General features: G+C 44.7%; 1 protein-coding gene across 6 annotated transcripts in view; it reads right to left on the reverse strand.

Moving 5' to 3' along the window:
* Positions 1–12641, reverse strand: part of tcf7 (transcription factor 7) — a 66084-nt gene that overhangs the window by 28406 nt on the left and 25037 nt on the right. The window lies entirely within an intron of this gene.

Here is a 12641-nt window from a genome sequence, read left to right on the forward strand (position 1 = left end):
TCCCGTTGGTTTTCAGAGGAGCAGGGAGGAGGAGGAGGAGGAGGAGGAGGAGGACGAGGAGGAGGACCATTTGATCGATAAGCCTTTGATGATCAAGTGAGGCTGCGTGCAAGCTTGTTTGCTTTCATGTTTCTGTTTACAAATGGCTTTCAATAAGTTACGTGAAATCCAGTTATTGCTAATGCTCGCAGCATGTCGGCTGACATACGATACGCCACAGCGGTTTGCGAAGTTGGAGGCAGTGTACGTTTGAACCAGGCCATGTTTGTGTGTGTGTGTGTGTGTGTGTGAGGACCGGGCCCAGTAATTGTTTCTGTGGGAACATAAATATGCATCTTTTCTGTGCAAGTGTAAAAGCGTGTTTGTATACGGACGGATACGTGTCTCTGCGCATTAAATCTCTGCAAGCCTGCCAGAGATGCAGATTCTTTTTTAGAAAAGTTTTTTGAGCAATTTTTTATTTAGTACGAGACGGACGCCTGTGTGTGTCCGTGTGTGTCCGCGTGAGTGTGCGTGTGTGCGCGCGGGCCGATTTGCATGAATGTCTGCGTGCGTGAAGTGTGTAACATCAGCACTACAGAGAGACTCGCTGGGCCTCCCGCTGAGTTATAAAGTGAATACCTTATCACTTAAAGGCAGAGCTTCCACACGCCACACTCCGCATTAACACATGCACGTTCACGCACTTTCAACAGCTTCTTTCCTATCCATCAGCATCTTAAACTCTTACTTACCCAAAACACACACACACACACACAGAGAGAAATGGGCCCTCTTGTGCATGCTACACAGCTAGCTGCGGCGCCAAGATCAAACTGCTTTTAATGTGGAGACACGTGAAAACAAAACGGGGCTGCCTCTGCACTGAAGGGCCGACGGGCTGGGAGGTGTGAGGAGTATTGTGTGTGTGTGTGTGTCTGTGTGTGTGTGTGTGGGGGGGGGAGACGTGGCGACGGCGGCGACGATGGAGCAGCGTGGAGGAGGCTTTTTCGAAAAAGGTGGACTGCATCTGTAATGAGGCGAAGAGGCACTCACGGGATGTGGAAGAAGCTCTGTGGTTGAAAGGTGATGCAAATATCACGACAGAATGGGGCGTACGTGACCTTAGGGGAGCAAGTGAAACTAAACGAGCATCTCACGAGACAGTAAGTAGGGTTAAAGGCGATGAACCGCGGCTTTATCCATGGAAACAGGTGCAGGAGTTGCGTGGAGTTAAGGTCTACTGTTAGGGGGGTTTGCATCATCGCAAAACTGCACAGACAACAAGTTCTTCTCTCCACATTTCCATATTTGAAAGTTGGCCAGGGATGCACCTCCAGCAACACAAGGCATCTATTTTTATTTAACAGGAGCAAGTCACATGTATCGGCTGAACTAAAAATGACCAATGAGTTCACGTAGAGTCAAATCCGCTCCTTTAAAGATCCTCCACCTCCTCCCAACTCAGGTCAACGGCCTTTCTTTCTGAGCGTTCCACCGAATTTGTACAACACGGAAAAGGTATTTCATTCATTTGTCTAAAGTTACACGGACGTGCAACTCTATCCAGGGAAATGGGAAATGATGCAACTGATCATTTTCAGCCGTAACGCTGACATTTTGTTGGCGGAGCTCCCAAAACTGCGCGGGCTCAGCATCGTCGGCGAGCACGATCAGAATGCAAGCGCATGAAGGTTTGCGTGACATTAAAAATCGGTGCCTCGAGGGCGAGAGTTAAAAACCGCCATTAAAGAATGTGCGTGACTGCAAATATTCACGCAAAAAAAAAAGGACGTCAAATATCAGGAAGAGCAGTTTTCAAGTCACATCTTTACATCTTATTCCACATAGATCGGAGACTTTTTTTTTTTTTTTGTTAGCTACACAAACACATAACTGGACACGCGTGAAAACACAGCACACACACACAGAACGCAGACGAGGCTGAATTGCTGCACACAAATCACGCTCGCACGCAGCACGCGTTGGAAAAAATTCTGCTTCTCGACAGTTTTCTGCACATATGGACGCGGGCGCACACGCGGGCGAACGCACGCACGCACGCACATCTGCGCCGGGGCTTCGAGGAGCCTTCAGAAGTAGCTGCGGCTCCGTTTCACGTGCTGAGGTTGATTTAGTCGTTTTGCTGTAACATTATAGCCGCAAAATCGTCCATTTATGTTTCCTCTCTTCCTCGGGGTAATTAGCCAGCCTTGAAGTGGCTTTTGCTGTGCCTTCCTTTTTTTACACACACTCAGGGAGGCTGACTGAGAGCACTCATTTAACCCATAATTATCAACCCCTCTGTGTTTAAAAAAAATCCCCCCCACCACCACCGCCGCCACCCCCCCTCTCTCTCTGACACACACACACACACATAAGTTACACATAATTACCTCTGCCTTACCAGACGAGTGCATACATGCACATGTAGGACACACACACATACACACACACACAAAGATTGAATAACACTCACGGCTACTTTGAATCGGAAACTTGCAGCCAGAAGAGTTACACACATGTTCAGGTGCAAACACACACACAAACACACAAATAAAGAGATGAGGTAAAAGTTCGCTCACCCTTTAATTTACACGAGTTAAGTTACCCACCCTGGATGGCCGACATAAATCAGTGGGGTATAAATTCATGGTACACATCTATAGTAAATATAGGGGGTTTAAACTTGACTTATTTCTCCGTGAAGGCAAATAACATGACACTGAGGAAACACTGCTTATGACTGTGCTGGGTCAGTCTGAAGTGGTAGAAAGCGTCTTTTCTGGGACGCAGACGGACGGTCTGCGTCCATGGCCACGCCCACTGTCTGCCGTGATTGGCCAAGCAGTCGCACCTGGAAATGGGCGGAGCTCCGAGCTCTCCTCTCCGCATTCCTTCGTGCTGCTGCTGCTGCTGCTGCTCGAGCTACTGTCTGAATTGTATGTGGTTTGCACCGATGTGGTATTAAGGTTGCGCGAGGTGTTTCTCAGCCGTAGTCGATGCGGCAGAAGTGGATGCTTCGGCTCTCAAGGGCCGACGCTAACCGCGTCTAATCGCGCGGCGACGCCTTCACTGACACTCCGGATTTGTTTTGGAACATTTTACGAAAACGCTCCAGCTGTGCGGTGTTCGTGCTCTGATTGAATCGGTGAGCAATTTAGACGGAGCTGCTCCTGCGCATCAGTCATGACAGCAGCCAGTGGTAACACCTCTGAATAATGAAGCTCTTATGTGTTGATTACATCAAAGATGTAATTACTTCAAAGAGGCGATTACTTTATAAATTACAATTAGATGTCTGCACCTTTTAAAGTGCGTCAGGAAATCGTAAATGTAGACCTCAGTGTCTCTGTAGTCTCATTTCACTTGAAAGGCCTTTGATTCATCATCGCACCGTTGCTGCCTTTTATCTCCACTCTATTTGAACAGAAATCTGCTGCTGAATACAAGAGTTAATGGGATCTCAGACATCACTTGCTTGTAATGACGGCCCTCCACCTTGACCCTGGCGCACACATGCGCGCGTGCACACGCGCTTCACGCGCGCGCGATGAAAACGCGGTCGCCTGCCTACGAGTGCACACACACGCACACTTTCTTTTAGAGGACCTTACGCTGATAAAACAACTCTAATGTATTCTTTGGTTTTCAGATGACACGTTAAGTAGGTCCATCTCTTTTTATATCCGAAGCGGAAATTAAAGCGTCCCCTCTTTCGCCACCCTTTTCAGAGCGCTATTGAGCGTAATGTCTTTAATCTCACGTTTCACGGAGACGACACATTCGCGGCTTCTTCCACAATTATCCTTTCACCTGAGTGAAAGGCGGAAATTAAAAAAAAAAAAAAGAGAGAGAAAAAAGAAATAAATAAACAAAGGTATGGACACTTGCTGGGAACTAATGGTTAATTCACCTTTGCTTTCAGCGGCCCTTTCAAGTGGCTGCCGTGTTTTGTCACCAGATGAATCAAGATTGCTCTTAATAAACCTTGAGTCAAAGACGAGTGAAAACAGCCATTATGTCTGTGAACCAAACCGGATCCGCGAATTAACTAAAACAAGAAAGGAGAACTCCATACTCATATTTTGCTTTTAGCGTCAGCGCTACTTTCTGATGCTATATCCAGACGCGTGCGCTGCAGTAATACGAATCCATATTAATAAACTCTTCATTCTGCTGTGATCGTCTAAGAAACAAATAACATCCAAATGCACTAATGGAAAATAAATTACCAGTGCATAGTATTGGCGACACGAATGACACATTCAGAAGAGCTAATGTGACATCACAACATGCACAGAGTATGCATGATGAAATCTGGGCTTCCAGCAACAAATCAAGTTGCAGTTTACATCTATGTTTGTCCAGAAGTGTCTCTGCACATAATACGGGCGTAACAGCCTCCCCTTTGACCAACAACTTCATCCAAATTTGAAGAAATTCAGTAAAATCATCTCTAAAATATGGCGTCACAGGGATTGGACGGGACGAGAGTTCAGAGAGATCGTTGACCGCCAAATTCTAATCACTGCATCTTTGAGTCCAAGTCCAAGTTTGTGCCAAATTTGAAGAATTACCCTTGAGACATTCCTGAGATATCCAATTTATAAATAACAAACCAAACCGGTGCACAGACAACCTGAAAACAGAGCTGTACCTGTGTCCAGTTGACGTAACTGAAGTCAGTAATAAATCAGGGTGAAGCTTAAGACTTTTCTTTTGTTAAATAAGAGACAAACTCCTTTCGCGTTTTCTCTGTGTGCAGTTTTTCAAACAACACGCACATTCTAGTCTCCACGTTCTCCGAAAAAGGTTTTGCGAGTAGGTTTCTCGACTCTTCGTAAATGATGAAAAACCACACGCACGCTTGTCGGCTTGGCGTGTACACAGGGCTTCATGTTGGCTTCATGGGTGAACAGGAGGGGGGGAAAAACGTTAGGTGTAAAAGCGCGGGAAAATTCCCCACACCTGCATGCAAAGAGAAAGTGCAAAAGAGAAAACCAATGCAAGAAGCATAGAAAGAGAGAGAGAAAGAGAGAGAGAGAGAGAGAGAGAGAGAGAGAGAGAGAGAGAGAGAGAGAGAGAGAGAGAGAGAGAGAGGTTAGCAAGAAGGAAAATATGAGGTGGCAGATCCTGTGCCGGCTTCATCCAACGCAAAGTCCTGTTCTGGAGCACGCTGATGTGCGGTGCACGGTTCTTATCCGAGCTGATAGAACAAACTTTCAACAAAGACATTAAGGTATATAAGATGAAAGGCACAGCTGTATGAAATACCTGAACTGCTTGAGATTGGGTCGAACAATTCTGAAACTGTCTCGGATGACTAAGATTATACCGCTATGAATAATCCGGTTTTGAAAAGAAAAGACTTTGCTGAGAGGAAACAGACATTTGATTTGTGAGGAAAGCTGTTTGTAGACACATAAAAATACAAAACACTAACTGTAGAATGTCTAAAAATATGAGTCAACTATTTCTCTACGGTTCAGTTATTGTCACATATCGGTGCATGTTTTTAGCATAATTTCTCTGATTTTCTCCACTGTTGCTCTTCTGAGCTTCAGTTTAAGACACAACATCTTTCATATAGTCATAACTTTCAGAAACTGTAGATAATCTTCAAAAAAAAATGGAACGCTGCCAGGATATTTTTACCTTTTTTTTTCCTGTTTTTTTAAATCTGTACATTCACATTTGCATCCAAGATGAGCACAAGCGTTGCAGCCTCTGTCCTGTACCAATCGGGGTGACCCTCTCCCTCCTCCCGCCTTCGTGACCCCCCCCCCCCACCCCCCACCACCCGTCCCACCCCAGCGCTCGGTCTCGAGCAGCGAGTAAGGTCCCCCAATCTGGAAGTCATTGCCTTCTCCAGAGTCAGGAGCCGAAAATGAGAGCCTCTTAGTTGGAGGTTTGGGCAACATCAAAGCCCGGGCAACCATAACAACGCAGCTATGTTTAAAAAAAGGACCAAACACCCCCCCCCCCACCCCACCCCACCTCACCCCACCTCACCCCCCCAAAAAAACGAGCCCGCCCACCACCTCCAATTACACACAAACACACACACAAACGCTCGTATACATGCATGAGCGCATGTATGCGAGGACACGCCCAGCGGCGTGCATGCCAGTACACACTGAGGCTCACATCGTCCGCTGCTGCCACACACCGCTGGAACATCTGGGCCACGGCCATGATGAATCAGTAACCGCGGCTCGTAACCGGCAGTCAGAAAATCTCTCTGTGTGTACGTATTATACCATGCAAACTACACCGAAACGCGATGTTCGCAGGGGCTGATGAGTCCACTGTTTATCCAGTCTGTTTGAAGAGTTAAGGGCGATCAAAGCTGCATTTTTTTTTTTTTTTTGATGAGGAAAACATTCATTTGAATAAGGATAGGAAAAAAAAAAAACGCACGTCAATCGGATCTCCATTCACAACCAGCAAACTCATGTTCACAAGTCACATAGTTTTTTGTTTTTTTTTTAATTATTATTTGCTGTTTCTACCACTTGTGTTACTTTTACCAAGGCTGCAGCCATCACTGAGGCTATTCTGGTTCTTGAAATCTGCAAATTTGAACAACATAGCAACCGGGTTTACTTTCTACAATTATATAGTTACACTTTATGGTTGTTTATAGGCGAATTCCTGTGTTTTTGTGTGTCACTGTCTCGAAATTTGACTATTTTTGAGGCAGCAATAAAGAAATTAACAAGGAATTCTGCGCTTTCCTAGTGCCGTTAAGACAGCTTTGGAAAAAAATGTTTGAATAGTAACCCTAGTCCTAAACCTAGTCCTAACCCTAACCCTGACCCTAACCCTAACCCTAACCCTAGCTCATGAGATGTCAAAGATGTCAGCAGCAGATGCAAGATCATTATTATTTAACCTTTTTACTTAATGATTCCTGTAACTTCTAGGTGTTAGTACAAACCTCCAACTTCCCATTTAACATACACAGGTCATCCTTCATGCATATATGCAACATGTTCGCATAGAGCATCGTTTTTAATCGTTCCATTTACCGACATGCCCTAAGCGCTACGAGGACAGGGAGAAATTGTGGGAGTAGCAGGAAGTTAAGTCAGAGATTTGACCGAACAAGACAGAGAGCAGGAAGAAAACGCAGAGCTGTCCCCTCCACTAAATCTGACATCAATACTCACACCCGACGTTCTGAGAAAACGTCTGACAAACAACTCGGCTGCAGATCGCTCCGCGCCATGGATATGACAGGGTGCAAAAATCAAACCCGGCGCGATGGCATTTAAAGATGAGTTATCGCTCACTTAATGAGCGGACGGAGACAGACTAGCAGGCAGCGCTCTCCCCTAGACGGCGGCGACAGCTTTCGCTCCCGCAAAGATGACCTCTAATGATTGGTCCTAAAGGGAGCTAATTAATGGTGTACTTGTTTATTTCCATCCCGAACGTTCCACAATTAACAACTTGTTTTTGACATTTGGGCAATCGTCTGCAGCGAAAATATTGACACATGGAGTCAGCAGGAAATGAAGCGACCGCACAGGACATAAATCCTCTTTGAGATACACTTCCTCCAGGGTTTTGGTTACTCAAACAATAGATACTAGAGCCACTTCGGGGCCGCAGCCATATTTGTCAGCCTTGTGGGAGCCTGTTAGCAGAAGCCAAAAAAATGCAGCGGTTTGATAACGGCATTGTCAGAAAGGCACCAATGGCGGAAAAAGGCGTCTGTGTTTGCGTTTATTCTCGGTGAAGCCAGCCAGGATTGCTTCCGGTGCAAAGCGTCAAACTTGCGTAGACGTGTTTATCCGACCTGATTTATCTGGTGATTGTGGTCGACGGGGGAAGAAAAAAAAAGAAAAGAAAAATTAAAAGTGACCTTTTGGTGAATCTCTCTCTCTCTACTGTACCGTTTGTGGGAAGGACACGCCAGACCTTTTGGTTTTTTTTTTTTTTGTGTCTTCCGCTGAAAGAACCCCCAGTGCAAGTGTGATCCTGTCCACAGGTTATGTGGTCCCGTCCTCTGCAGAGATGACTGAGCACGTCTGCCTCTCACTCATTGTGAAACCTTTCCTCTATGGCTGCTGAGCACAGCTTTCACTTACCAGATCAGCCTAAATACCAGACCATGTGCCCAAATGGGAAATGCCGCCACACATTGACAAAAAAACCCCGCAGTGACGTGTTTCCTGTGTGCCAGTACCTATTTATTACACAAATACGGCCACAAAACACCACATTAAAGGGAGCGCGCGAGTCATAGTGAAAACATCATTTTGTCTTCTTTTTACATGAATGCATAGATACACAGATTCTGATAAATCAAACAGTCTGTTTCGGTTCTGAAACAAAAGAAAAAAAGTGAAGATATCCCAACCGGTTCATCTAAACCAAATTATCTGAAAGTAAAAGTGGCAAATATGCGCTGATCCCAGTTTTACATCATTCTGGACAAAAGAAGATTTCTTAAAATTTATTTTTCGCCTCTAAAAGTTGGACATTTTCCCCCGTTTAGTGAACTTTCCAAACACCTGATTTTCTTAACAAATAATTAATCAATTATTTATCATGTAAGTCCTAAACATGAATTGTCTGGAGCATCTCGAAACAAAAGAACGAAACCCTCCTTTAATTTTGACGCATTTCCAAACGTCACGGTTCAGTCAAATCTATATAAATAAAAACTTAACATGTGATTTTTTGTTCCTAAATCTTCTGCACAAACGGTGGAGAACGTCTTTTTTTTTTTTTTTTTTCCACCCGCACATGTGACTCTCATGTTTGTGGCCGTCAGGGCGTTGACGAGGCGGTCGTACATGGCTGCCTCCACATACAGAGGACGACTGTTGTCGAGTCAAGTTTTTTGGGGAAGCAGACGACTCAATTAGCTTACATGCTTTCTGCCCTCTGGGTCACCGGTTCAACTTCACGTGTGCGCGGCGCTTCCTGTCTGATCCGCCGCTTTGATGTTTGTATCAAAATAATCTCATCCCTGGGCGTTCGTGTTATGGAAGCATTGAAGGGCATGCGAAGGAAATAACTCCGGGGCAGAACGCGCTGAATGGCCTTAACTTCGCCAAACAGGAATGTTTCCTGGATTCTTTATTTTTTTTTTTAATATATTTTTTTTTTTTATTTGCATGCACCCATACCATCCGTGGCGCTCCGACAAATATGAAAGGATATTTTAAAAGTGAGATGCACAAATTTACATTCAACCTGTTCAATTTGCATCACTTTTTGGGGAGAAAACATATCTATAAATATATATAACTGTTCTCTCCGACTTTCAGCTACTTTCAATTTGCATCATTGCTCGAGAAAATCTAAAATACAAGTCAGTAACTTGGGATACGTAACAAAAATTTTGCGAAGGCCTAACAGATGGTAAGATAACGTAACTCAATACTTTTACTTGGAAACCGCTGTTGTGTAAACTTTACTTGTCACGAGTGACCTCTCGCTCTGTGCTGAGAAAGTACAAGAAACGCGCTGTCCTGTCTTTGCTCGACACGTCTCATCCCGCTTCATTTCAGCCAGAGACACATGTAACAAATGATTATTTCTATTGTCAGCTGATCTGCAATGATCTTAATTATAAACCAATTTAAAGGCTGATAGGACTCACATCTTTCTCTTAATTCCTTAGGTTAAATTATAACTAGTAAAGCAAATGGGTAGAAAAGCAAAGTCCACAAAAAAAAATGAGAATGTTTGAGAGCTCAAGTCAGAAAATACATTACGAAGCTGGTGGTGATTATTTCTCTGATCGTCACCAATTTGCTTTTTTTTTTACTCTGTATAAATTATTTGACTCTACAAAACAACGGAGGGAAGAAGAAGGAGGAGGAGGCAGGGACACTGGAAACAAACCGAAAGACAAACATGAACCTCGGTGGCCGAGCGACGTCGGGGGCAAGCGGAGCCCCGAGGCCGCCGTCCAATCAGCGCGCCCCCCTTTCATCGTCTCTCGGAAAGATCAAGCAGTCCGACCGAGGACCATTTAAAGAACCATCTTTCACCGAAGATTACAGCCGTCGCAACAAACACTTCTGAGAACCGCTTATTTATCAGGGCTGGTGACCGGCGTCGAGGCCGAGGAGCGACGGCGAAGGAGCTTTGAAGCGTCTTCCCTGTTCTGACTCTCGAGGCCAGTAAAGTGGAGACCTTTGACACGTAGAGACAAAAAAAACAAACTCAGGATGGTTTTCTGATGCACCGGTTCCATCTCTTCTACGTGAGGAAAGTTGACAATCATTTGTAGAGTGGAAACGTTGATAGAGCAGGAAATCAGGGCGCAGAGAAAAGCCGCCGCGATCAGCCGATGCGTTTCTGAATCACACGTCGCCCTTAATGTCCGACAGCAGCAACAGTCGAGTGCTGCCTGAGCACATCGTGTTTTTTCCTGCCGATAACGCACATTTGAAATTCAGTTCATTTCAAAGATGAAAGAAGGATTCTAGTTGGCTCACATGTAACGATTAGTTGGAGTCATTATGAGAACTATACGTAATGATTGGCTCGGTGTTTCCTTGACTCAAGAGCAAAAAGGAGACGAGAGGAAGACACAGATGGATGCATTAAAATAAAAAGAAGAAGTCATAAGAAAGGACTGAGTGATCGGGAGATGGATGGAAGTGTAAAAGGAAGGGTGGATATTGCTCTGTCTCTCCTCCCCTCTCTCCTTTCATGTCCTAATTTATTCCGTCTGATTAATTCCTTTTACCCCAGCGGCTGGACCGATTCCTCTGGATGCACCTCCCCAGCTTCCTCTCCTCTCTCCTCTCTGTCTGTCTTTTCTAACTGTTAAAGTCTTTTCCTCTCTCTCTCTCGAGCCCACCTGCTGGGCCGGTCCCCTTCTCCACACGCCACGCAGCAGCGAGGAAACATGGGAGGAGGCAGCATGCTGCAACCATGGCAACCGTAACAGCGCTTCAAACACGGGCGGCATTTAGCAAAGATTTAGGGCTGCGCGATTATGGACAAAACGACAATCACGATTATTAATCGTGTTCGGGAAAACATCTGTATTTTTTCAGTGCAGTTTTCAGGATTGAAACTTAAAATTGGAATAAATGCTTATTAATAATATTAATAATTTACTGAAATGGTTGTCTGGGCTGCTGATGACAGTGTGTTTTGTGTGAGGAGTGTGATGTGATTGGTTGTGTTACCCTGCAGGACAGACACGCTCATTCTGCTGAATTCTTTGCACACAACTTCACACAACTTTCACGTCACTCGTCCTAAATCCGAAACAAGTCCAAGATGACTTGCTCTCGTTAGCACACCGGTTAGGTTAAGTTGAGGCTAACGCTCCAAGGTGCGCTCGCTTGTTTTTTAGGCAGCTTTACGAAGCCTTAACCGTGCGTTCGCCCCCTGGTGGTCGGCTGACTACTGGCTGAGAAACTGCTTGATTAGATATGCAGCAGAACCCGCAATTTAAATGTAAATATAATACAAAAATAATACAAAAACTATCATCTTCCACTTTTATATATGTAGCTTCGACAGTAAGTTAAAGAGGGGTTGAAATGACCCTTTAATACAGACTTTTTTTACTCACAAGCGATTCATTTTGACATCTGACCCATCACTCAAGGCCTTTCTAAGCCTAATTATTCTCTCAAGTGAGAAAACTGGCTGCTTTTCGTCAAGACGAGAGCTCCCTGACAATGTGCCCCACACACAGCCCGTGAACGTCACGCAGAATTTACTCAACGAAAAAAAATAAATAAGAAGAAATGGCTTTCTCGCTCCAGCGAGCATGTGCAGTCATGTCGTTTTTGAACAGCTTAACCATTTTTTTTTTTTTTGGGAAACTACCAAGCCTCCTCTCACTAGAAGTGAAACAGTTCCAGCCAAAAGAAAAAAAGAATATCAGATGGACTTGAAAAATATACTGTGGAGTTTCTTCCAAACACCTGGAAAAACAGCTTTGGTTTTCCTCTCCACTCTCATTTATCGTTATAAGTTGTTGTTACCACAAGTGGTTTTGGCTCGGTCTCAGGGGGGGATACGATGCTTTTCTGTATGATGGATAACGCCTGCAGTCAGTTACTGTTACACAGCTGCAGTGGTGTCCTTGAGCAGGATACAAGAAGAGGCCTGATGTAAAAAGAAATTGAATCTCTTCCTCTTATAAAAAGCTTTTCTCTTTATCGTCGTAATGAATTAAATTCCGACTTGGCTCGGTCGTCCTCTCGGTCATTTTAAAGTCTGTAAATGTGGAACATCTCAGAAGAAACCTGCTCTGATATACAATACTTTCAATGAATTTCACCCTTTAACTTACATCGTGCAGTCTTTAGTTTTTACTTTCTGTGTTTTCAATGCAAACAAAGTGGCCCTCAAACACAACTGCAAATCGCCGGGACGTTCTCTGTGTATCAAGTCCAAGCCGTGATGGTGAAACCTTATTCCACTCTCCCTCTCTCTGTGTGCGATGCGGAGAGATGCACTTCATGTGTTTGGCAAACATCCTCGCTGCAGTTTGACTGGCTTGAATTATAGATAGGAGACGCGAGCCACCCGCTGCTTGTTTGTTTGCTCAAGTCTTTGAGTAAGCAGAGGCAACGCGGGAGGAACGAGAGATGAAATGGGACAGAGAGAGCGCGGGGGGAGACAGAAGTTAGGAGGAATAAAAAAGGGGATGATGAAGGTAGATA

Source organism: Mugil cephalus, chromosome 15 (genome assembly GCF_022458985.1).
Source record: "Mugil cephalus isolate CIBA_MC_2020 chromosome 15, CIBA_Mcephalus_1.1, whole genome shotgun sequence".
NCBI classification, from domain to species: Eukaryota; Metazoa; Chordata; class Actinopteri; order Mugiliformes; family Mugilidae; genus Mugil; species Mugil cephalus.